Source organism: Triturus cristatus, chromosome 1_1, assembly GCF_964204655.1.
Source record: "Triturus cristatus chromosome 1_1, aTriCri1.1, whole genome shotgun sequence".
NCBI lineage: Eukaryota > Metazoa > Chordata > Amphibia > Caudata > Salamandridae > Triturus > Triturus cristatus.
The window spans coordinates 911,349,319-911,375,048 of NC_140579.1; the positions used below are offsets into that span (position 1 = coordinate 911,349,319).

General features: G+C 46.5%; 1 protein-coding gene across 6 annotated transcripts in view; it reads right to left on the bottom strand.

Moving 5' to 3' along the window:
* The window catches only part of LOC146871272 (uncharacterized), a 777,218-nt gene that overhangs the window by 354,084 nt on the left and 397,404 nt on the right, over positions 1-25,730 (bottom strand). The window contains exon 1 of one of the 6 annotated variants that reach the window (XM_085650743.1): positions 19,370-19,907. The exons of the other annotated variants lie outside the window; for them this stretch is intronic. The gene's annotated coding sequence lies outside the window, so the exon portion shown is untranslated. Of the gene's footprint in view, positions 1-19,369; positions 19,908-25,730 lie in introns of those variants that run through there. 6 annotated transcript variants of the gene reach the window in all.

The window sequence follows — 25,730 nt, forward strand, 5'->3', positions numbered from 1 at the left end:
CCCCTTATCTCCACCTCTACCCCTTATCTCCACCTCTACCCCTTATCTCCACCTCTACCCCTTATCTCCACCTCTACCCCTTATCTCCACCTCTACCCCTTATCTCCACCTCTACCCCTTATCTCCACCTCTACCCCTTATCTACCCCTCTCCACCTCTACCCCTCTCCACCTCTCCACCTCTCCACCTCTCCACCTCTCCACCTCTCCACCTCTCCACCTCTACCCCTCTCCACCTCTACCCCTCTCTACCTCTACCCCTCTCTACCTCTACCCCTCTCTACCTCTACCCCTCTCTACCTCTACCCCTCTCTACCTCTACCCCTCTCTACCTCTACCCCTCTCTACCTCTACCCCTCTCTACCTCTACCCCTCTCTACCTCTACCCCTCTCTACCTCTACCTCTACCCTAGGGTGACCAACTGGCATTGGTGCAAATTCAGGACGGTGAGTGTAAAAATTCAGGACAAAGGGTCAAAATTCAGGACACAAATTCAGGACAGGAGGTCAAAATTCAGGACAAAACTTCAGGACAATAGATAAGTTTTACAGACCCATCAGAGGAGGTCGTGCAATAGTATATAAGTAAGTCCACATATTCAACCATTTGCAAACCTATGCATCATGTATCCTTCCATCTATCATTTCACTCATCCATCCCTTCATCAATCCTTTCACTCATCCATCCATCCATCCACCCTTTCACCCTATCCATCTGTACACTCGCCCATCCACTCTTCTACCCATCCATCCATCCATTCACTCATCCATCCAGCCATTTACCCTTTCACCCATCCAGCCATCCTTTCACTTACTCATCCATCCATCCATCCACCCAGTCACTCATCCTTCCACCCTTTCAGTCATCCATCCATCCATCCATCCTCCCTTTCTCTCTCCATCGACCCTTTCACTTAGCCATCCTTCCTTCCATCCATCCACCCACCCACCCATCTACTCATCCACTCATGAATACATCCATTGACCCTATCACTCGTCCATCCTTTCTCTCATCCATCTATCCTTTCACTCCTTCACTCATCTATTCATCCTTTTGTCCATCTACCCTCCCTTTCACTCACTCATCCATCCTTACATCCACCCTTTCACTCATCCGCCCATCCATTCATCCTTGCACTTATCAATTCATCAATCCGTCCATCATTTCGCTCATCCATCCACTCACTCATCATCCACCTTTTCACTCATCCATCCTTTCACTCATCCATCCTTTCACTCATCCATCCTTTCACTCATCCATCCTTTCACTCATCCATCCTTTCACTCATCCATCCTTTCACTCATCCATCCTTTCACTCATCCATCCTTTCACTCATCCATCCTTTCACTCATCCATCCTTTCACTCATCCATCCTTTCACTCATCCATCCTTTCACTCATCCATCCTTTCACTCATCCATCCACCCTTTTACCCACCCTTCCACCCATACAGCCAGCTATTTACCTTTTCTCTCATCCATCCTTCTACTCACTCATCAATCCATCCATCCTCTCTCATTCTCCATCTATTCAATCTTTCATTCATCCCTTCACCCTTTCACTAATTCATCCAGCCATCCACCCATCCCTTCACTTACTCACTCGCCCACCTTTTCATATTAATTTTGAGCTGAGCCTTTTTGAGAAGAGGCCCATAAAGAACTCCACCCTCGCTGCAGGAGCCATTCCAGGACTGGGGCAGAAGCCACCCAGGGCAGAGACAGGATCCACCACAGGGGGGGCAGGGGCCATCAAAGGCGGGGGGGGGGGGGGGGTTACAGGAGCCACCACACGGGGGGACAGGAGCCATCACAAGAGGGGGAACAGGATCCACCAGGGTGGGCATGCAGTATTCAAGTATCATCTTGGCTCCTCCAGGGTGGGGTAGGGCTCCTCACGCCCTCCTGGTCAAGACAACGAGAAGACAGGCTCTCTTTCCAAAATGTTAGTTTAGCCATCCCCCACTGTGATGTACAGTACTTAAAGGAGATACTCCAAGAGAACTGATTTAACTGGTTGTCCTCCATACTTTGCTAATCAGTGTGGGTGCGATTGTGCCATTTCTTTATTTTATTACATTATAGGCTGCATGTTTGCAGAACTGAGGTTTGCTTACAATTTAGTGACAGTAATTAAGCTCTGTGAAGAGAACCACTTGCTGCCTTGGGGTAATCAGGGCCGGTTCTAGGATGTTCGGGGCCCTGGGCAGAAAAGGGAATGTGTGAGGCCCCTCTAAATTGCAGAGACATGACGCATTCAGGGCTGTTTGCATCTTAATAGATGCCCCTGCGCCTGAAGCTGCAGCCCCTCCCTCTCAGTCACCTTCAAGCACCTCTTAACAGCTCATCAAGGGCGGAAGGTGTGAGGGTTGCCATCCCACTGTGCCTCTCCAGTGCTGCCGGGTATCTGAGCTTTGGTACTGCATCGGAGTCTGTTACACCCGACCTCAACAGAATCAAGAGTCAAGAAGGGAGGTGGGTGGAAGCTGTGCCGGTTTTAGGGTGGTGCGACCGGTGCCCGGTTAAAATTACGGACAAATGGCGTCCGTTAAAGAATCCTTCACGGACAACGGACAGACGGCCGAAATTACGGACTGTCCGTGAAATTTACGGACGTTGGTCACCCTACTCTACCCCCCTCTACCTCTACCCCTCTCTACCTCTACCGCTACCCCTCTCTACCTCTACCCACCTCTACCTCTACCCACCTCTACCTCTACCCACCTCTACCTCTACCCACCTCTACCTCTACCCACCTCTACCTCTACCCACCTCTACCTCTACCCACCTCTACCTCTACCCCCTCTACCTACCTCTACCCACCTCTACCTCTACCCACCTCTACCTCTACCCCACCTCTACCTCTACCCACCTCTACCTACCTCTACCCCCCCTCCTACCTCTACCCCCTCTACCTACCTCTACCCCCCTCTACCTCTACCCACCTCTACCCCCACCGCTACCCACCTCTACCTCTACCCACCTCTACCTCTACCCACCTCTACCTCTACCCACCTCTACCTCTACCCACCTCTACCTCTACCACCTCTACCTCTACCCTTCTCTACCTCTACCCACCTCTACCTCTACCCACCTCTACCTCTACCCACCTCTACCTACCTCTACCCCCCTCTACCTCTACCCACCTCTACCTCTACCCACCTCTACCCTCTACCTCTACCCCTACCCACCTCTACCTCTACCCACCTCTACCTCACCCACCTCTACCCCTACCCACCTCTACCTCTACCCACCTCTACCTCTACCCACCTCTACCTCTACCCACCTCTACCTCTACCCACCTCTACCTACCTCTACCTCTACCCACCTCTACCTTCTACCCACCTCTACACCTCTACCCCCTCTACCCCTCTCTACCTCTACCCCTCTCTACCCCTCTCTACCTCTACCCCTCTCTACCTCTACCTCTACCCCTCTCTACCTCTCTACCCCCTCTCTACCTCTACCCCTCTCTACCTCTACCCCTCTCTACCTCTACCCCTCTCTACCTCTACCCCTCTCTACCTCTACCCCTCTCTACCTCTACCCCTCTCTACCTCTACCTCTACCCCTCTCTACCTCTACCCCTACACCTACCCCTACCTCTACCCCTCTCTAACACCTCTACCCCTCTCTACCTCTACCCCTCTCTAACCTCTACCCCTCCTACCTCTACCCTCTCTACCTCTACCCCTCTCTACCTCTACCCCTCTCTACCTCTCCCCTCTCTACCTCTCCACCTCTACCTCTCCACCTCTACCTCTACCCTCTCTACCTCTACCCCTCTCTACCTCTACCCCTCCCTACCTCTACCCCTCCCTACCTCTACCCCTCCCTACCTCTACCCCTCCCTACCTCTACCCCCTCCCTACCTCTACCCCTCCCTACCTCTACCCCTCCCTACCTCTACCCCTCCCTACCTCTACCCCTCTCTACCTCTACCCCTCTCTACCTCTACCCCTCTCCACCTCTACCCCTCTCCACCTCTACCCCTCTCCCACCTCTACCCTCTCCACCTCTACCCCTCTCCACCTCTACCTCTACCCCTCTCCACCTCTACCTCTATCCCTCTCCACCTCTACCTCTATCCCTCTCCACCTCTACCTCTATCCCTCTCCACCTCTACCTCTACCCCTCTCCACCTCTACCTCTATCCCTCTCCACCTCTACCTCTACCCCTCTCCACCTCTACCTCTACCTCTACCCCTCTCCACCTCTACCTCTACCTCTACCCCTCTCCACCTCTACCTCTACCTCTACCCCTCTCCACCTCTACCCCCTCTCCACCTCTACCTCTACCTCTACCCCTCTCCACCTCTACCTCTACCTCTACCTCTATCCCCTCTCCACCTCTACCCTACCTCTACCTCTACCCTCTCCACCTCTACCTCTACCTCTACCCCTCTCCACCTCTACCTCTACCTCTACCCCTCTCCACCTCTACCTCTACCTCTCTCCACCTCTACCTCTACCTCCACCTCTACCCCTCTCCACCTCTACCTCTACCTCCACCTCTACCCCTCTCCACCTCTACCTCTACCTCTACCTCTACCCCTCTCCACCTCTACCTCTACCTCCACCTCTACCCTCTCCACCTCTACCTCTACCTCTACCCCTCTCCACCTCTACCTCTACCTCTACCTCTACCCCTCTCCACCTCTACCTCTACCCCTCTCCACCTCTACCTCTACCTCTACCCCTACCCCTCTCCACCTCTACCTCTACCTCTACCCCTCTCCACCTCTACCTCTACCTTCTACCTCTACCTCTACCCCTCTCCACCTCTACCTCTACCTCTACCTCTACCCCTCTCACCTCTACCTCTACCTCCACCTCTACCCCTCTCCACCTCTACCTCTACCCCTCTCCACCTCTACCTCTATCCCTCTCCACCTCTACCTCTATCCCTCTCCACCTCTACCTCTACCCCTCTCCACCTCTACCTCTATCCCTCTCCACCTCTACCTCTACCTCTACCCCTCTCCACCTCTACCTCTACCTCTACCCCTCTCCACCTCTACCCCCTCTCCACCTCTACCTCTACCCCTCTCCACCTCTACCTCTACCTCTACCTCTACCCCTCTCCACCTCTACCTCTACCTCTACCCCTCTCCACCTCTACCTCTACCTCTACCCCTCTCCACCTCTACCTCTACCTCTACCTCTACCCCTCTCCACCTCTACCTCTACCTCTACCTCTACCTCTACCCCTCTCCACCTCTACCTCTACCTCTACCTCACCCTCTCCACCTCTACCTCTACCTCTACCCCTCTCCACCTCTACCTCTACCTCTACCCCTCTCCACCTCTACCTCTACCTCCACCTCTACCCCTCTCCACCTCTACCTCTACCTCTACCCCTCTCCACCTCTACCCTACCTCTACCTCTACCCCTCTCCACCTCTACCTCTACCTCTACCCCTCTCCACCTCTACCTTCTACCTCTACCCCTCTCCACCTCTACCTCTACCCCTCTCCACCTCTACCTCTACCTCTACCCCTCTCCACCTCTACCTCTACCTCCACCTCTACCCCTCTCCACCTCTACCTCTACCTCTACCTCTACCCCTCTCCACCTCTACCTCTACCTCCACCTCTACCCCTCTCCACCTCTACCTCTACCTCCACCTCTACCCCTCTCCACCTCTACCTCTACCCCTCTCCACCTCTACCTCTATCCCTCTCCACCTCTACCTCTATCCCTCTCCACCTCTACCTCTACCCCTCTCCACCTCTACCTCTATCCCTCTCCACCTCTACCTCTACCTCTACCCCTCTCCACCTCTACCTCTACCTCTACCCCTCTCCACCTCTACCTCTACCCCTCTCCACCTCTACCTCTCCTCTAACCCCTCTCCCACCTCTACCTCTACCTCTACCCCCTCTCACCTCTACCTCTACCCCTCTCCACCTCTACCCCTCTCCACCTCTACTCTACCCCTCTCCACCTCTACCCTCTCTCCACCTCTACCTCTACCTCTACCTCTACCCCTCTCCACCTCTACCTCTACCTCTACCTCTACCCCTCTCCACCTCTACCTCTACCTCTACCTCTACCCCTCTCCACCTCTACCTCTACCCTCTCTCTCCACCTCTACCCCCTCTCCACCTCTACCTCTACCTCTACCCCTCTCCACCTCTACCTCTACCTCTACCTCTACCCCTCTCCACCTCTACTCTACCTCTACCCCTCTCCACCTCTACCTCTACCTCTACCTCTACCCCTCTCCACTCTACCTCTACCTCTACCTCTACCCCCTCCCACCTCTACCTCTACCTCTACCTCTACCCCTCTCCACCTCTACCTCTACCTCTACCTCTACCTCTACCCCTCTCCACCTCTACCTCTACCCCTCTCCACCTCTACCTCTACCTCTACCCCTACCCCTCTCCACCTCTACCTCTACCTCTACCTCTACCCCTCTCCACCTCTACCTCTACCTCTACCCCTCTCCACCTCTACCTCTACCTCCACCTCTACCCCTCTCCACCTCTACCTCTACCTCTACCTCTACCCCTCTCCACCTCTACCTCTACCTCCACCTCTACCCCTCTCCACCTCTACCTCTACCTCTACCTCTACCCCTCTCCACCTCTACCTCTACCTCCACCTCTACCCCTCTCCACCTCTACCTCTACCTCCACCTCTACCCCTCTCCACCTCTACCTCTACCCCTCTCCACCTCTACCTCTACCTCTACCTACCTCCACCTCTACCCCTCTCCACCTCTACCTCTACCCCTCTCCACCTCTACCTCTACCCCTCTCCACCTCTACCTCTACCTCTACCTCTACCCCTCTCCACCTCTACCTCTACCTACCTCCACCTCTACCCCTCTCCACCTCTACCTCTACCTACCTCCACCTCTACCCCTCTCCACCTCTACCTCTACCTCTACCCCTCTCTACCTCTACCTCTCTCCACCTCTACCTCTACCCCTCTCCACCTCTACCTCTACCTCTACCCCTCTCCACCTCTACCTCTACCCCTCTCCACCTCTACCTCTACCTCTACCCCTCTCCACCTCTACCTCTACCTCTACCTCTACCCCTCTCCACTTCTACCTCTACCTACCTCCACCTCTACCCCTCTCCACCTCTACCTCTACCTCTACCCCTCTCCACCTCTACCTCTACCCCTCTCCACCTCTACCTCTACCTCTACCTCTACCTCCACCTCTACCCCTCTCCACCTCTACCCCTCTCCACCTCTACCCCTCTCCACCTCTCCACCTCTACCCCTCTCCACCTCTACCCCTCTCCACCTCTACCCCTCTCCACCTCTACCCCTCTCCACCTCTACCCCTCTCCACCTCTACCCCTCTCCACCTCTCCACCTCTACCCCTCTCCACCTCTACCTTGCTCTACCTCGCTCTACCTTTACCTAGCTCTACCTTTACCTCGCTCTACCTTTACCTCGCTCTACCTTTACCTCGCTCTACCTTTACCTCGCTCTACCTTTACCTCGCTCTACCTTTACCTCGCTCTACCTTTACCTCGCTCTACCTTTACCTCGCTCTACCTCTACCTCGCTCTACCTCTACCTCGCTCTACCTCTACCTCGCTCTACCTCTACCTCGCTCTACCTCTACCCACCCCCCTCTCGCTACACCCCTCTACACCGCTACCTCTCTACCCCTCTCTACACCCCTCTCTACGATGGTATGACTAAACAACTACTGCGTGAACCACAACTCCCTAAACCACGAAAGCTAAACAACGCACAATGCTTAACCACTACTTTTTTTACAACGACTTCCTTATCCACAAAAATACTTTAAATTGCCCATTACTAATTGACGCCAGTATGTTCAAATAAACATGTTCAAGCTGTGCCAATCAGCGAGCACATTCAAGCAGAGTGAGATGAAAGGCTGTGCTTATCTGCTTAATAACAAGTGACGAACACAAACACATTAAAGTGTGCCCCTCTGCTCAAGCACAAATCAAGGACAGTAGACTTGTAGGGCTGAAATAAATTGTGCATGTGCTTGATTTAAAAAAAAAAAAAAAAAAAAAAAAAAAAGTAGCAATAGATGAATATTTTTTTAATACTTTTAAGTGAAGATTCTTTAAATAAACGTATTTTCCAAATGAAAGACATACTTTTAAAATCCGGATGAAGAAGAAAAGTCAATTTTTCACACAGAGTCACAAAATTAAAATTCCATCATCTATTTCTTTAGACAGCTGTCTGCAATGATCACTAAAATGCCGGCGGCATAACGAACTGAATATAGAAAAGCACTTTTAAAATCGATGACAATAATCACATGTTCACACAGAAATAAACATTATTTAAAACAAGCATTTGCAATGCAATAGGTCTCGCATTTATAACAGTTTGAGCTATTGGCATTGTAAAATTACAATGCCTTTTATTTATGTTTTGGTTTTAAAACAAATAAAAGGCATTGTCATTTACAATGTCAGTAGCATAAACTCGCATAAAAGCAGTGTGCGGCGTGCAGCAGTGTGAGGGGTGCAGCAGTGTGAGGCGTGCAGCAGTGCGCGGCGTGCAGCAGTGCGCGGCGTGCAGCAGTGTGCGGCGTGCAGCAGTGTGTGGTGTGCAGCAGTGTTTTGTGTAGTAGTGTGAGGCATGCAGCACTGTGTGGCGTGCAGCAGTGTGCTGCGTGCAGCAGTGAGTAATGCAGCAGTGTGCAGCAGTGTGTGGCGTGTAGCACTCATAAGCCACAACAAATTATTTTATGTGCAAAACAATATATAGTGCAAAAATGTCACCTCCATGTTGCCGTGCTTTACAACAGAGAACAATTTACAAGCAAGCATTATACGAACATCAATGCATATATAAATGAAAACAATGCAAATAAATAATAAAAAATAAATATACCAGACCAGAGAACACAACGAGGGTACAATTGTGGGAGCAAAAATACTGGGGAAAATATATGTAGCTGAAAGACTAACAAATAAGCAAAACTCTTCAAGTGGGCGCGGCACTTACACATGATTTACTGAGTGCATAAACCTTGCACTAACGAACTGCTTTTTATTTTTAAAAACTCAGCAAGGCAAGAAGAAATTTGAAGGTGAGGAGGAAAAGTAGTGTAGCTGTACCAAATTAGACAGAGAAGAATAAAGAGGGGGGAAGCAGGGCTAAAGGAGGACAAAGTTCAGAAAGGAAGATGAACATGAAGAGTTTAAAAGTAGATTTTATAGGATGTACAGCCACTCTATAGAATTGAGAGATGTCATGACACCCAGATAACTACAGATTGTAATCTCAGTTTATATTAAAGAAAGTCATGTATGCAAGTCATGGTCGATAACTAATTATGTTCTAGCCAATCATAAATAAAGTTCTTCATGAAATTGAGAGCTGAAGGTGGTAGGCAAAACACATTAAAGGTAGAGTATGAAAACACCTTTCAGAAATGAGCTGTTTAAGGTCGCCTTTGAGCGCAACATGGGAGTAATGCTATATACAGCAGGAATAATTTATTTGCAAAATCTAATAACACGCCAGAGTAAAACAGGTCTGAGTACAAAATCTTTAGAAGGCCAGCGGGTCCAAGACTGAATCTGAGCTCCAGAGATCCGTGCCCTACAAAGTTTTTCTTTGTTTAAGTCAAGTAAGCTAGCTGTATGTACAATTATGCCATCAATATAGAACATCCTGAAAATAAATCTAACGTTCACTCGAAGTTTTTTTCCCCAGTGTGAAATTGTCATGCACAGCTGCCTTCTACCGGTACAGGGTGCACATTTTGCAGGTCGGAAAAAGGGCATTGCCAATTTGTCACACAAGTCTTAAGAGAACAGGGGATTGTAGTAAGGCATTCTGGTCCGGCTTTGGCATGAATAGACTGATTCCATGCAACAGTCTCATTAGGAAAGATATGCTATTAAACACAGAGTCACTGTAGGTTAAATATTTAATCTAAAATAACGCCTACAAATTAAGCCATCAATAATCCCCCAATTACAGTTCAGTACAAGAAAGCCATCTCCGGGTGAGGGGTACATCTATGGGTTTGAGTTTACTACCATGAGAAATCAAAAAAAATTAAACGCAAAACTGGGGTTCTACAGAAAACCAAAGCCTTAAGAATCATACTCTTAACAGGATGGGAGTCCGAGAGGCTTGCAAAGCAATTGCCAGTTTGAAATACAGTCCTGTATAAAAACATATTATGCTACTAGTAACAGGCCAACTATAAAATTGATACTTTTTTCATGGTTTTATTTACCCAAGACAAAGGAATGAAAAGTCATCCAGCTGAACAAATAACAGCTTAGTGGTGGAAACATGCAAGTTTGGGATTGATAAATGCAACCCGATACCCAGACGTGGGAAATTTACCTTCAAAAAACAAAACCGGTAGCTATCTTGCTGATGCGGCCTTAGTATCGAACAAATTGGAGCTTAATTTTATCATGTTAACTTTCAAAATAACAGCAGCTCGAAAACCAGAAAGATGTTGAATCTAAGTGTTGACAAACAGTAATAATCCTGCTAAATATTTGCCACCTATTTAACCCCTTCCATGCTGCGCAGATTCCGCCGCTGTGCTGACGGAATCTTGCGCGGGCGTGGTCATGACGGAACGGTTCCGTCATGAGCACAGCTCAACCGTGGCTCATGACGGAACCGTTCCGTCATGAGCACCGAAGGGGTTATATATCTACTTTATGTGCTGTCAGAACGGAAGACTAAACACTAGAACAAGCCAAGCCACGAAAGTGAAAGTTAAAGTGATTGGGCGGAGGCAGAGGAGAATGCAACTTAATGACCCGTGACGGAGGAGATAGATGGTGGCTGTGTCCGCGAAAGTGATCAGGCAGTGCTTTTCAGGCTGCCAAATGGTGCGCGCGCCCGGCGCACATGCACTGTATTTGGAGGCCTGAAAAGCACTAGTTTGCACTTCCAGATTCCCCTTTTACAAAACCTCTCGCGAGAGCAGCGCTAAAGCGCTGGCTCAGGCGAGACCTAAAAAGGATTGCAGAACATATTTTCTTTCACAAAATAATTCAACAACAATTAAGCAAATAAAAAATGGACAACCACCATTTTGATGCCATTTCAACTGTGACAGCCAGAGAGTTCAGTCGAATCTAGAAGAGAAAGGCTTCACCACAGTGACAAACAAACCACCAGTGCCATCTACTGGCAGAAAAAGGTAAATACATTCTAAACCTACTATAACAAGATAAGATAAGTGACGTGCCACACATACTGCCAGGATACAAACAAGACGGAAGCCTGTTGTGGACTTCGTAGTATGTGATTCTTCGTTGTTCAGACTTCGTTGTTCAGGTAAGTCATTGTTTGAACTTCGTTGTTCAGGATGTTTCACCTCTCTACCCTCTACTTCTCTCTCTCCCACTCCCTCTCTCTACCTTCCTCTCACTCTCTCTACCTCCCTCTCTCGCTCTACCTCCCTCTCTCTCTCACTCTACCTCCCTCTCTCTCTCACTCTACCTCCCTCTCTCTCTCTCTCACTCTACCTCCCTCTCTCTCTCACTCTACCTCCCTACCTCCCTCTCTCTCTCACTCTACCTCCCTCTCTCTCTCGCTCTCTACCTCCCTCTCTACATCTCTCTAAGATGGCTGCAGCGTCAGCGTGGGATGCAGTGGACTAAGTGGCAGCCGGTGCCCGTTTGTCCTTTAAAAAAAAAGCATTGGCATAGCCAATAGGTCTCCCCTTTGAGACCTCATAAGTGTTTAGTTATCCAGTACAATATCCTTGGTGGAACAACATCAAGTGTTGCATGGCTAAACACTTATAAGGTCCCAAAGGCGAGACCTATTGGCAATGCCAATGCCTGTTTTTGTTATGGGGGAGCGAGACATAAATAACGGGGGAGTGGAGGTTGGAAAACAGTAATTTAATTAGAACACGAGCAGCGGGCGGACACTAGGGGAGAATCAATAGATGCCAGATGCCGAGGGCAGACTGACATCATGCTTAGGTGGTGGCGAGTGATGTTTGGTGCGCAGGTGGTGCCACTATATGGTGTGGATTGGAGGTACGTTGTGGATTGTGGAGTTGAAATATGTTGTTTGGTGTGTAATTATGTGGTGAGTAATGGAAATGTGTGTAATTGAATTGTGTGGCCTGGAACTGTGTTGTTGAGTGAAATTGTGTCATGGTGTGGAGTGCATTTATGTTGATTGGTGGTATGTGCCATAGAGTGCATTTATGTGGAGTGTATTTATGTTGCATTGAGTAGAGTAATTATGTGGCGTGTAATTATGTGGTACTGAGTGGTATGTGGAGTGTATTTATATTGCATTGAGTAGAGTGTAATTATGTGGCGTGTAACTACCCACCCACTAGCCCTCCTCCCGCTAGCTCCCATTGTATACATACACCTGCCCCCCCCTTAATTGACCCCCCACTGCATTACACACATCTCCCTTTGGCCTACTCCTCCCACAACTCCACTTCCACTTCCTCTATGCCTATCACTCCGCACACGAAGGCCCCCTCTCCTCTAGCTGTCCCATACCGCATCCATTCCCCCTCCCACCCATTACACAACTCTACCCAACCCACTGCTCTCGCCTTGCCCAGCGTCCCCACCACAAACTCGGCCCCAAACTCCCCCTACACGATACATCCAATCAGCCAGCGTTCCTACAGGCCCCCCCCTCACGTCAAACCTCACCACCTCTCCCCCTACAGCACACAATATCTCCCCGTCGCACCCCCTCTCTATTTCTCCCCCTTACTTCGGATCACCAAAATAAACAAGCATTTACAATGCAACGGTCTCGGCATTGTTAAAGTTAGAGCTATTGGAATTGCTCATGACATTATTTTTGTTTATGTTTTTAAAACATGTAAAGAAACGGCATTGTAAATGCTTGTTTAAACAGCAATCACAGACATGGTGGTCTGCTGCATGGCTGCCATTCCTGATGGGTCACAAACTGTGACCTACCTTATAATAATATTCATGAGGTTGGTCGATTTGCGACCCAATATGAATCTCTAAAGGAAACTCAATGAGCTTAATACATTAGGAATTCCGATGTCCTAATTGCAATACACAGCGAATCGCAACTAGGATATAGGCATTCCTAATGCTTGTACAGCTGCACCGTCCGATGTTCTGAGCATGTCTGAAAAATTAAAGAATTTCAAAAAGAACCATCTGCGTTTGTCGCAAGTACCATTCACAGTCTTTTTGAGCCATTATTTAGCCAGCAGCAGGATCAGATTATGAGCTTTTTCTCCAGGGATCTTCCAAATCCACACTCCACCTCTTAGCACAGGAACACACGCTGTGCTGTAGTGGGCATGTTTGTGAATGGTCTGACATGGCAGGAATGTTCATTTAAGGGGCCTGACACATTTCATTTTTTTTCAATTAAAAAAGGATTTGAGGCAGATTGCTTGCAGTATTTTTTAAACTGCGGCTTTGATAAAGTTCATATAAAATATTTGTAAACCGTATAAAAAAATAACTTGATTGGGAAACAAGGAAACCCTACCCACAAGGAGCCTGGGTATTATGTGCTGTAAGGAAACAATAGCTCATGCGGATTAATACTTAACAATATAGTATGTAATCTAAAATAATGATGAAAAAAAGAAAAGGGGATTATGAAAGATGTCAGAAGAAAAGGCAAAGCCATACACGTTAGGTCTTTTTTGTGAAGAATGTTCTTCGTTTATATTACTAGAATATTTACACAAGAAGTGGACATAAATTTACAATACAAATTGACATTAAACAAACAAATTACAAATTAGTGTCCCAATGAAAAAAACCTTTAAACAAACAAAATAACAAAGTACAACATACAAACAAGGTTTCCATTTCTCTTTACAAAGGCAATCACAAATAATTGATAATTCAAGTTAGCAACACTCTATTATAGGTGTTGATTTAGTGATTTGCCTATCGCGTCAACGGCGTTTCGACCCTATTCCAAGTTAAAGGGTCTCGTCAGGACTGTCTAATATAGGGACACCTTATCGTCCAGGACAGGTCTAGCGTGTAAGTGTACAGTGACACCGTGTTCAAAGTGAAAGGATAAAATACTCACAGGTACCCAGCCGGGTGCCCTGTGAGAGAGGAATCACACGGAGGCAGTTGCCCACTGTAATTCAATACGGTTTTGATTTTAGCGTGATGTAAGGGTCCTTCAATGTATAACACCTACAGAAGCTCCAGACTGCTGTGTAGCTGTCGCCTCGTAATAACGAGTCCGGTAAACTCTCTTCCTCCTTCCGGGTTTACGAATGTCCCGAGAAGTGCTGCAGCAGGCAACCAAAGTCCTGTCTGCTTGGTACAATCACCACAGGTTATTACGAGGCGACAGCTACACAGCAGTCTGGAGCTTCTGTAGGTGTTATACATTGAAGGACCCTTACATCACGCTAAAATCAAAACCGTATTGAATTACAGTGGGCAACTGCCTCCGTGTGATTCCTCTCTCACAGGGCACCCGGCTGGGTACCTGTGAGTATTTTATCCTTTCACTTTGAACACGGTGTCACTGTACACTTACACGCTAGACCTGTCCTGGACGATAAGGTGTCCCTATATTAGACAGTCCTGACGAGACCCTTTAACTTGGAATAGGGTCGAAACGCCGTTGACGCGATAGGCAAATCACTAAATCAACACCTATAATAACTGAGTGTTGCTAACTTGAATTATCAATTATTTGTGATTGCCTTTGTAAAGAGAAACGGAAACCTTGTTTGTATGTCGTACTTTATGTTATTTTGTTTGTTTAAAGGTTTTTTTCATTGGGACACTAATTTGTAATTTGTTTGTTTAATGTCAATTTGTATTGTAAATTTATGTCCACTTCTTGTGTAAATATTCTAGTAATATAAACGAAGAACATTCTTCACAAAAAAGACCTAACGTGTATGGCTTTGCCTTTTCTTCTGACATCTTTCATAATCCCCTTTTCTTTTTTTCATCATTATTTTAGATTACATACTATATTGTTAAGTATTAATCCGCATGAGCTATTGTTTCCTTACAGCGTATAAAAAAATAAGACACGTTATTTTTTAAACAATCTCACTAGAAATAACAACTTATCAGCACACTTAAAAAAAACAACATACAGCTGAAAAGTTCCCAGAACCAATGTAATTTTTAAAGCCACTAATCCTGAACTCAATTTATTCTTTGCAGACAACCACGCTCTGCGTACAATCAGTAGGGTACTTTAACCTCCTACCAACCCCCTCCCCCTTAGGACAACCTGGTAATCCAGAAAAATACGTAAGTATATATGTATGTATGAAGGACCTGCCCTTGGCAAGCTCATGCCACAGCCCTGCGGCACCCTGGGAGCTCCTCGGGGCGAATGATGTTCCAGAAACCCTCAGACAGGCATTTAAACCCAGAGGCAATGCAGGCCCAAGGTGCACTCAACTGAGTATGATCAGTGGCTAGAACTGCCAACAGCACAGAGCTTGTATTGTTATGAAAGCGGACTACAAGAAGGTGTCAAGAACCCTGGACCAGAAGGCCTGATACAGGAAGCAGCTCCGTAAGGTGTAGGCTGTGCCACAGGAAACAATTACTTCTGGTAGAGCTCGTGCCAAAGGAAATAATTCCTTAAGGTGAAGGTCACCTCAACTTCCTTAAAATGGATTTTCACACCACAGGAGTACAGAGGCCAAAAAGACCCATGCTGCACCGTCTTCATCGAAAAGACCCATCAATAGAAAAGGTTTCCTAGAAACCTGCAAGAGCGTTAGAGTATATCCCCGACTCAAATGTACTATAGAGCTGTGAGCGCAGCACACCCATGTATCATGCATGGCATCATCATGTAGATTAGTAGACTGCCAGTCTGAGAATTAAGATGCATGGCACACAAAAGTGTAAATATATCAACAGGCATAACAAATAGCAATCTCAGTATAAAAATATAACATCAGATGGATGGAGAAAAAAAACGAAATGGTTATCATTTTAATAGTCAACTACATATCACAAGGCTAACAGAATACTCACACCTTCTCTGTTATATTTGTATATTAATATGCTATGAATGGAAACGTTTGTAAAGTCATACACCCCGGACTACCTAAAAATGCCATGGCGGGCACTATAAAAAATGAACAAAACTTCTTGAGTCGTAGTGCAAATACTAGACAATCGTCACATGTAATAAATGGAATACAAAATTTAACTCATTGATGTTTCAGCTTCTAATCATTACTTATACTTCACAAAGCCCCCGGGATGTCGGCTGAATGGCTGTGTCAGTGTAGGTGAGGCGATCTGCCCGGTTGGCGGTGCCCTGTTCTAGTTAAGTGAATTGCGGGCAGTTGCCCTGTGTATCTCCTTCTTACCAATAAAGGTTTTTGAAAATAAAAAAAAACAAAAAAATAAAAAAAAAAACTTATACTTCACAAAGGCTTTCACCGGGACTAAACACTAACCTCATTAAAATTTATATTAACCAGTACAGAAGTTGCTATTTCAAGCATGGAGGAAAACAAAACCATGTGCATTGGTATGAAACGAGTCTTTCCAGTACACCCACATTCTAAGGAGGAAAATACGTTAGTTATCTGCAGTGAATGTCAAAGAATCGGGACCTTGTTTATTAAACCCAAAGCATGAAATAGTTTTGCAAACAATTTATCACTGTCGAAACTTCCACAAAATCTTCATGAATGGAGGAACCATTTGTCAAGATTCTGGTAGAAAAACAAGCGCAGGTGTGGTTAAACTGCATGGGTGCTCAAGACACTTGTCTCGTGCTCACGTGGCTAATGGTACATAATGTGCAGTTTGGCGAGCTAAGAGAAAAGCAAATTACATATAAATAAGGGTTGTGAGAATCAACCATAAAATCATTTCATCCTTATGCCTTTCAATAAAAAAAAGATCAGTGAAACGAGAAATGAGTTAAACTAAGCAAATTTTCCAGTAACACTTTTCCAGGTATATTTTCATTATAAACGTTCACAAAAAAATAGCTACGAGTGGTCAACATGTTTTGGTCTTTCTGTGAGCCACATGTCTTCAAAAATGTGAACGGGTATTTTATGGGCGGGGGGAGTTTCCTTAAAAGTCCCACTTCGATGCAGACAGAATCCCTGCCTCGGCCATATGTTCAAAAGATGTGTCCTTTGCAGTTGAAGTTGCTGGCTTGTTGTGAGGAACCCCTCTTCTGGACAGAAAAGAGGACGGTAAAAAATGCATTTTAAAATAGAACTCGGTTAAAATCTCGAGTTGGCAGCAGGATTGTTTTACCATCTCACCGACATTTGGGCGGGGTTGATTTAGAATCTCACAGTGTGCCATTGAGGTTACTTCAAGCACTCGTGGGATGACAATGACTTTATTTACAAAAGCTCACGGAAATACTGGCCCGTGGTTCATGTCACTGTGAAAGGACGGTGTGTTCATCGGAATTAGAAAGTTGTACCGGTTGTAATGTCCCTGTGTGAGGAAGGCTCACAATAGGACTCATCGCAGTGTGGTCACGTGTTCACTGGGCATCAGTGGATTCGGTTTAAAATTTCACGACAGGAAATACGGTTTGGTTTGAATCAGAGGTGTCCAAAGTTGGGCCCAGAGCCAAATTGGGCCCACAATTCAGGATCAACAGGAGTTAATAAACTGTTCTCATTTGATTAATTGTATCTATAAAGATCACACATGGATCTCTGGAAGATCTGTCATGGCGTGGGCCCTCGTGGACCAACATTGTCTTAAAATCTCCGAGAGGAAAAAAATGATTTGTTAAAAAAAACAGTGTAGCAGAGAGTTTGCTTAAAATCTCGAAGGACGTCAGCAGGGTCGGTTTGGACTCAGTCTGTTGGTGAGACCGGTTACATGTAATCAGTGTGTCGGCGGAGTAGGTGCCTGTGGACACGATTCATACACCAGGCCTCAAGGCGCTGTTGCTGCATTGTCGACAGTAACACAGCAGTTATATCCTGCAATAAGACGGCATTCTTCAGCCGCAAACGAATTTCCCAAATGAAGAATTAATTTAAATAGCTGGCTTTAACCCTCCACCTTACTTACATGCTCAGAGGAGGTAAAAGCGACGCAGTTCTTAACCCCGCTAGCAGACTCTGTGTACTATATATGTGAAAACATCGACGGACACTCTCCCTAACTGGTCCACGTGACAGCGGTCTAGCGCGTCACCGTGAAAAAAATAAAAAATAAAATTGACCACCGTGCAAAATTTAGTGTATATAAAATCAGGTGCATATAAAAAAATATCCCGCCGAGCCTGGCAGGCCGTGTGTGGGTTGCACTGTGTTCACAAGAGCACAGCTTCCGGAGACATCCAGTGAGGACGAGGGAGCTGGGCTTCTTGAGAACAGAAACAGCTCGACGCTAGCTATGGCCTATTCATCCGGAAGGCGTCTGTCTACCACGCAGAGGAAGGGGCACCGTCTGTAATCCGACCTTCACCCCTTATCCCTGCACACATCTAAACCAAAACAGCCCCGTGTTTGCACTTCTTTCTTTGGGGATAAACAGGTTCGTTTAAATCACAAATCTATCACCTGCTCCGCTTCCTACCTCGCTAAGTGCATTTGATTGTGTTTTCCCGCCTCCTCCGCTGCGAAACAAAACACTAGGAAGTGAGCCTTGTTGTGAGCCGTGGTCGCCCAGACTAGAACCAGGACTCCCCCTATATGAATATACAGTTTTCAGATAGCACGTGACGTAATACTGGCTTGGTAGTTGTTTTTTTTTTTGCTAAGTATGCTTTCAGGCTTGCACAAACAGATGACAAGACGTGCTCATTGGCACATCCTTCTGTTGTTAAAGTCCTGATTCTTAAATTATTTTGCGCAGCTTGTGTGATGGTTTTTAAAAAGGTACAGAAAATGTATATCCCACTCTGTGCCCGGATCTTCCCAGTTGCATTTCAAGTAATTGGGACAGGCGGCTTGTCCAAATGCAGAGTGCATTTCCTAATGCAGAAACTTTGACAGAATAAAGACATTGTTATTACAAATTTCATAGTATGGGTCGGTAACTACGGTGTGGGTAGACCTGTAATAGTTTGGAACGGCAGCACATCGACGAGTTACAAGAGATGACGCACTCTGGAAAAGCACAAACATTTACACCTCCAAGGGCTGGAGCGAGTGGAATGGGGGGACAACGTCAACATCTAAGGGGGATAGGATTTCTTCCCAGAAACAAATATTTTCCCACTGAGAAGGGTGGACCAAAAATGTGCAAATGCATACATATATTACATTTTGCAATGCTGAATTATTCACCCACAACAAAATTTACGAGCATAAACGGTCAATTATGACGACTCGTGGAAAACTAAGAAAATCACATAAAAGTTGAACATTAATTCCAAAAGTATGGGTAATACTACAGGAGCAAACTTCAAAATGCTTTAACCGGTCTTTTGAGAACTTTACCGTCTGTCAGGGAGGGTCAAGCTCCGCTCCACAAATCCACGGAACATCCGGTGAATGATGTCATTCATACCAGGTCTAGAAGCCCATCTGACGTCATCAAATCCTCTAGCGGGCCAATTGTTAGTGAGTGTCCGACATACTGGGCTGGGCAAAGAGAATAGTTTTTCTCTTTACACTATCCGGCGACCCTTGAAAAATCAGAGTTCTAATTGTTTTAGTCAATTTGTTGAGATACATTTCTCTGCTGAATGATATACCTCATTTCAAAATACCTCAGGGTGCCCAGCACCCACTGCTTCTGTGTTAACGTGCGTTCCTTGCTGGCTTGAGTGCTGGACATTTAAGGGAAGAGCGATTAGGGCTGGGCTGCTCCCACCCTGATAAAAGGGCCGTGGAATGACTCGCCTTATCTAGGCCTGCGGGGACATGTGCAGTCCCTGCAGTGACCAACGCCGCGCGCCGATAGGATCACTTGAAACACTAGATTAAAAAGGCTCACGTGGAAACCGGATCTGCGATCACCCACATGGGGAGGGGAACGCCTGTTGTGTGCCCTAAGACAGGCATCCGGAAAGGATGGGGGAATGGCAGCGCCCGCTTTTAAAGCAGGGCGGGCTGCAGCCGAAGAATGTAGCACCCTTCACATACATAAACACGGAGAGGGCGATGGTTTGGGGGAGGGGCCTAGACTGCCAGAGTTTACAACAAAGAGAAACCTGCCCTCCAGAGAGGCAATCCTCCCCTACTCTTCCTAACGTGTGTTTCTTTTCGGATATTCATACACATTCTCTTTGAGACGCGTGTAAATTATGCACAACACAATATACTCCATTATTCACGGGCAAAGGTGATTTGAGCTCATATTGATAAGATGTCGACTGTAAAACCACCTATGGCAAAAATAATTCTAAAACGCAGCCTAACCAAAATGTGTGCATAGATTATGATCTAGAACCCTGCCTTGCCTGTTGCCGCGTGACCGCCTCACCATGCGCCGAACGAGTTCAATGAGCTTCCATTCTGGGCTTGTCAGGCACGCCACAGGCACGTATCTTAAAAGCATGCCGGGCGCTTCTGGCAGCTTGGAGCGGACAGGAATGTACGACCTGTTAGATTCTGCTTACGCAGTGTTTACTTTAATAGTGCGCCACTGGAATGTACTTTATGTAGCGCGGGAAACAGCAGTCACCGAAGTGTTCACCTACAAAGTTTTAAACAAAGCCATTAAAAATCACAAACCAAACGATTGCTGCCGAGGGCACCGGAAGACACCACCGCCTTTCTCCGAGGCAGAGCAGAAATGCCTCGGAGAAACGCAGCGTCCTTTTCGGATTCGGGGGCGTGTTTGTCTTTTCTCTCCTCCAGCCATTGGCTGGAGGAGAGAATGAGACTTTCTGCAAAAAACACGCCCCCCGATCCGAAAAGGACGGGGCCTGATAGGAGTGACGGGACCTCTTCTCCAGTGGCTGGCCAGCATTGAAGAGGCCAGCCAATGGAGAACAGGGGAGAAGAGGGGCGGGATCAAGCCCCTCTTCTCCAAGTCATTAAATCCCTCGACTTCCGGTTCTGCCTTCGGCAGACCGGATGGTCCAGAGACCTAAAAACAGCCATTCATCGGATCACCTCACTTCTCGCCACTCGAGCACAGTCTTGTAACCTCACCTACCTACAGACCAGGTGAGGAATAATTAAACTCCGGCTCCTGACAGACTCTAGGAGATATTACTAGCCCTACTTCAATTTAAAGAAGACATCCGTTCGCTTCACGACCTTATCCTGACACAACGAAACCCAAACTCTAAATTACGCCAACAATCACATGCTACTTCCACATCAAAGAAACCTCCTAGATGGAAAACAATACCTGACCCCAATGCCTTAACCCGCCCGTTCAGAATAAAAAACCCACTCTCACAGCAAGATCTTACCTCTCTACTACATTCCTACGCACCCCCAATTCAGCACCCCTTATCTGCGCACACAGACAACACACTGATACCATCCTCTATCCAAGCCATCCCTTCCAACCCGAAGAGCCAGTAGACCCATTACCAGAGGTATCATTGAAAAAAATCTCAAGAAAGTTCCCATCTTACAAGACCACAACACCATACCCAAAATGTATCCTACTAAACTGTAGGTCGGCCGCGCGTCATGCCGCTGAGATAGCTGACTTCATACTAAACAACGAACCGGACCTTACAATCTTAACGGAAATATGGCTAAACTATTCATCCTCGCCCATCCGAGACATACTAGTCCCACCCAACTATCACATCACAAGACTAGACAGAATTGACAGGTTTGGAGGCGGTATTGCCTGCATACACCGGAACTACCTCTCCATGAAACCTCTCACCTCCCCGGTGTTCTCCTCCTGTGAATACTTACATCTTGAAATCTCTAATAACACCCCAATATGCTCACTTCACTCAATTTACCATCCACCAGGAAACAACCTTACCTTTATTGAACATATAATGGATATCCTAGTTACAAACGCCAATCTCCAGAACAAGCAGATATTCCTTGGGGATTTCAACCTCCACTGGAATGACCCGTAGGTCAATAGCCTCAAAACTTTGACTGACCTTAACCTATCCCAAATCTGTGACAGCCCAACACATGAAAAAGGATCAACCCTAGATCTGGTAATCTCCAAAGTGGACTCCACCCAGCTGGAATCTATCCTCCCTTGTGACTGGTCCGACCATCACATCATCACTTTCTATATCAAAGAAGTAGTTAAACCACACCATGTCCAACCCAAGAGAACAAAAGTTTGTAAGAGAAACTTAAACGTCAATCCTTCCTCACTTGCAACCGCTTGCCCCATCTTAACACCCCCATCTGACAGTTCAAATGAAGTACACGATCTAACCAATCACTACTTCCAATCCATGAACATAATACTTAGGCTTTCCTGTTTTCAGTTTCTATTTTTGGTAAATTCTGGTGGTGTTTTTTCAGTGTTTTCCAGTGATTTCAATACCTCAAATAAATAGTGGTTACTCACTTTCGCGCCATAAAAAACAACTGAAACAGTGTCTTACTGGTGTTTATGGAACGCTTTGCTTTTATTATGGATTGCTTTCTTCATTGATGCATGGTATATAGACAGTGTACGCACAGTGTATATGAGGTCCAAATACAATCTTACAAGTCGAACTTAATTGTAGTACACCATACAATATTTCTTCAGTGAGACTTTGGTCATTCGTGCTCTCTCTTTCCTTCCCATGTAAACTTTCATTTGTGAAAAGGCTCTCTCGACATTGGCACTTGAGACTGGCAATGCCAAAACAGCCAGTACACAATTTGCCAACTCTGGCCACTGACGTAGCTTTCCATGCCAAACTGGTGCACCTAAAGGTTGACATTCTCTGGAACAGGTTCTGCAACATATGCATTGAACTGGGTGCATAGGCCCTCAGAGGTATTAAAGCGGTCAATAACGAAGCTGTACTTTGCAAAGTCTGGAGAAAATTCCCCTTTACAGTAGGGATCCAACACTTGTACAGAGTACCACAGTGAGGCTTCATTGAATTCAAAAGCCATGGTTGGTGAAGGGACATTTCTATTCTAAAGGAGGAGCAAGAACCAAAGTCTGCAGAGGCCCGGACATAGTGAACACTCTCAAATTGTCTCTATGCCCACACAGCAGGAGCCACAGAAAAGGCCCTAGTTGCTGTGGTGGCTCTCAGCCTAGGCCCGCAATTAACTCAACTGAAGTAGGTGCTTCTACAGGTTAATATAACTTTGCCAGCTCAGTTATGAGCTCCGAAGGAGGTGACCTGCCAAAAGTTACCCCACAAAAGCCAGAAAATATGTTCTGATCCCAGGCTGAGCAACAGAACAGACAAATGTAGGTTCTGAAACATACGACTGCCTGACTGAGAGCAGAAATGTTTGCCTACGCCCGCGCAGGCTGGTTAACACACTAGCTAATATTTGTATTTCAAACGCCTGCTAGAAAACTCCCCTATCCAAACCATTTAAAAGGGGTCTCCACTACATTGCGTTAGTGGGGCCAGCATAGAAAACATTCTAGGCCGAACATGGCGAAAGAGATTCAAGTAGGGGACGAATCTCCAACTCAACACTGGCTCGAAGTTTCGCCACGATGGAGCCTGCTAGGGTGCCTCTCACTCCATATATGGTGTCCCCCTGGATGTAGTGCACAGGCCACCCAACCACATGGTTTCTCGAGCTAACCACGGATGTTGTTGCTTAATAACCCGTTGGGAGTTCCTCTTCTCTCACAAGATGGGCTCAAAAATAAACAAAATGGCACCAACGACAGGGCCTCGCATGCCCCGACCTAATTGTAACTTGGAGTGCCCCTCCTCATGACACGTAACCCAAAGCTCATAATCCCACCGAATAAACAGTAAAATTGAGTTTCCCACCAACATTTCAAATAATCGTTCTTGGTTTAACTGCGAGATCACGTGGATGGAGCTGCAGCCAGCACCAAAATATTTGACTACACAAGCAGTTTCCAACATTAATGGGGAGGGGCTGCTAATGTGCAGGGCACACATTGAGGGGTGCTCAAATAGGTAACATTCAAATGACAATAAAACGCATTGTTTAGCCAACTAAGTAGACGAGGCCTGTGTATGGGGCTTGCATACATAGAACATGCCATTATGTAATGCTTTATTTTGTCATCTATTGACAACTGTCCTAAACTACACAATTTCAAGGAAGCGAATGTGAATAACACCAGCCACACCAAAAAGGCCAAGTATTTGTAAAGCGCGAACAATTTCCCGAAGGTGTCAAGGCGCCGGGCCCCTCGGGAAGAGTAAGCGAGCTATTGACCAGAGTTACATGGTGCTGGGCTGATCTGCCACTGGCCCCGGGGATCGAACCGTGAGCCCCAGGTTCCGGAGTCAGTCGCCCTGGCCGCTGCACCACACCTCTTCCAAATGAGCGGGCTAACCAATGCATAATGCACAGGGAATGCAATTGATTATTCTAACTACCTTCGAAGGAAACCAACCATGTAATCAATGGCAAATGTGCAGAAACCAACGGGTGGAAAAGAAACTCCCAATTAAAAAAAAAAAAAAAAAAAAAAAAAAAAAAAAAAAAATCAATGAATACTTCAAATAACACACCGTAGTCAGACAAATCTATAGAACCGTTGTGAAATAAAATGTATACAGGTGGAAACTAAAGGCTGCCTATGGCTGTTTTAATCATTACACATTTCCTTCCACAAACAACGTATATAGATTGCCAGACTTGAGACGCTTGTTGCACGTTAAATACAACACGATTTACACTGCAGGGCACATAGCGCTTTAAACAAGGATTTCATTCATTAGAACGGATCTGTGATTATACAGCGAACAATGTATGGAGCAGTCTTGCGTTTGCCACTGTATTCCCAACAAAAAAGCACGCACACATGAATTAGAAACAAACATTGGCATAGCCAATAGGTCTAGCTTTTGGGACCTTGTAAGTGTTTAGCCATGCAACACTTGTTGTTTAATCAAGGATATTGTGCTGGATAACTAAACACTTATAATGTCCCAAAGGCAAGACAAATCGGCTATGCATTGGGGGGCCTTATAAGTGTTTAGGTATAGGCATTGATTTTGCCAATGTTTCTAAGGTGTAAAGTAGAGAAGTGTGGCTGCTGTGCAGCATGGTGAGAAGTTGTAATTAAAAAGTGTAAGAAGCAATGAGTCATGCTGTGGCGCTGCAGAGTCATGCTGTGGCGCTGCAGAGTCATGCTGTGGTGAAGGTGAGTGATGCTGTGGTGCTGACTGATGCTGTGGTGGACCTGAGTAATTGCGGCTGGCGAGTGGCAGGCTACTTTTAATACAATATGGAGTTTTGTGCAACATGCGAGTTTGAGCTGCGGCGGACTGTGGGAGTATGCTGCAAAAATGCTTGTTAGTTTGGAGTGCTAAAAGGTAATGTGTGAGAAAGTTATTTAAAAATGAATTGTGTGTGTGAAGGAAGATTGTATGAGTGAATGGCAGAGTAGGGATAAGGAAGAGTGGGGGGGTGCAAAAGAGGTTAAGAGCGGCAACTTGTTGATAGTAAAATTATGGAAGGCTAAAGGAATGCGAGTATATTTGTTGAGGGGAAATGAAGAATTGTTTTGTGGGTGGTAATGTTTTGATTTCTTCTGTATTCCGTCCATCATTTGTGTGTCTTTTGCTATTTCGGAAGAGAAAGCTTGAAGCATAGCATGGAACCTGCTAAGTAAATTATAAACCTCAACTAATTACAACTAAATTATGTGAGGCTCTCGTGCTACCACCTCCATCACATTTTTATCCACCACACTACAAGACAAGATAAAAGCATCTCTGCGGTCATCCAGTTAAGACACCAA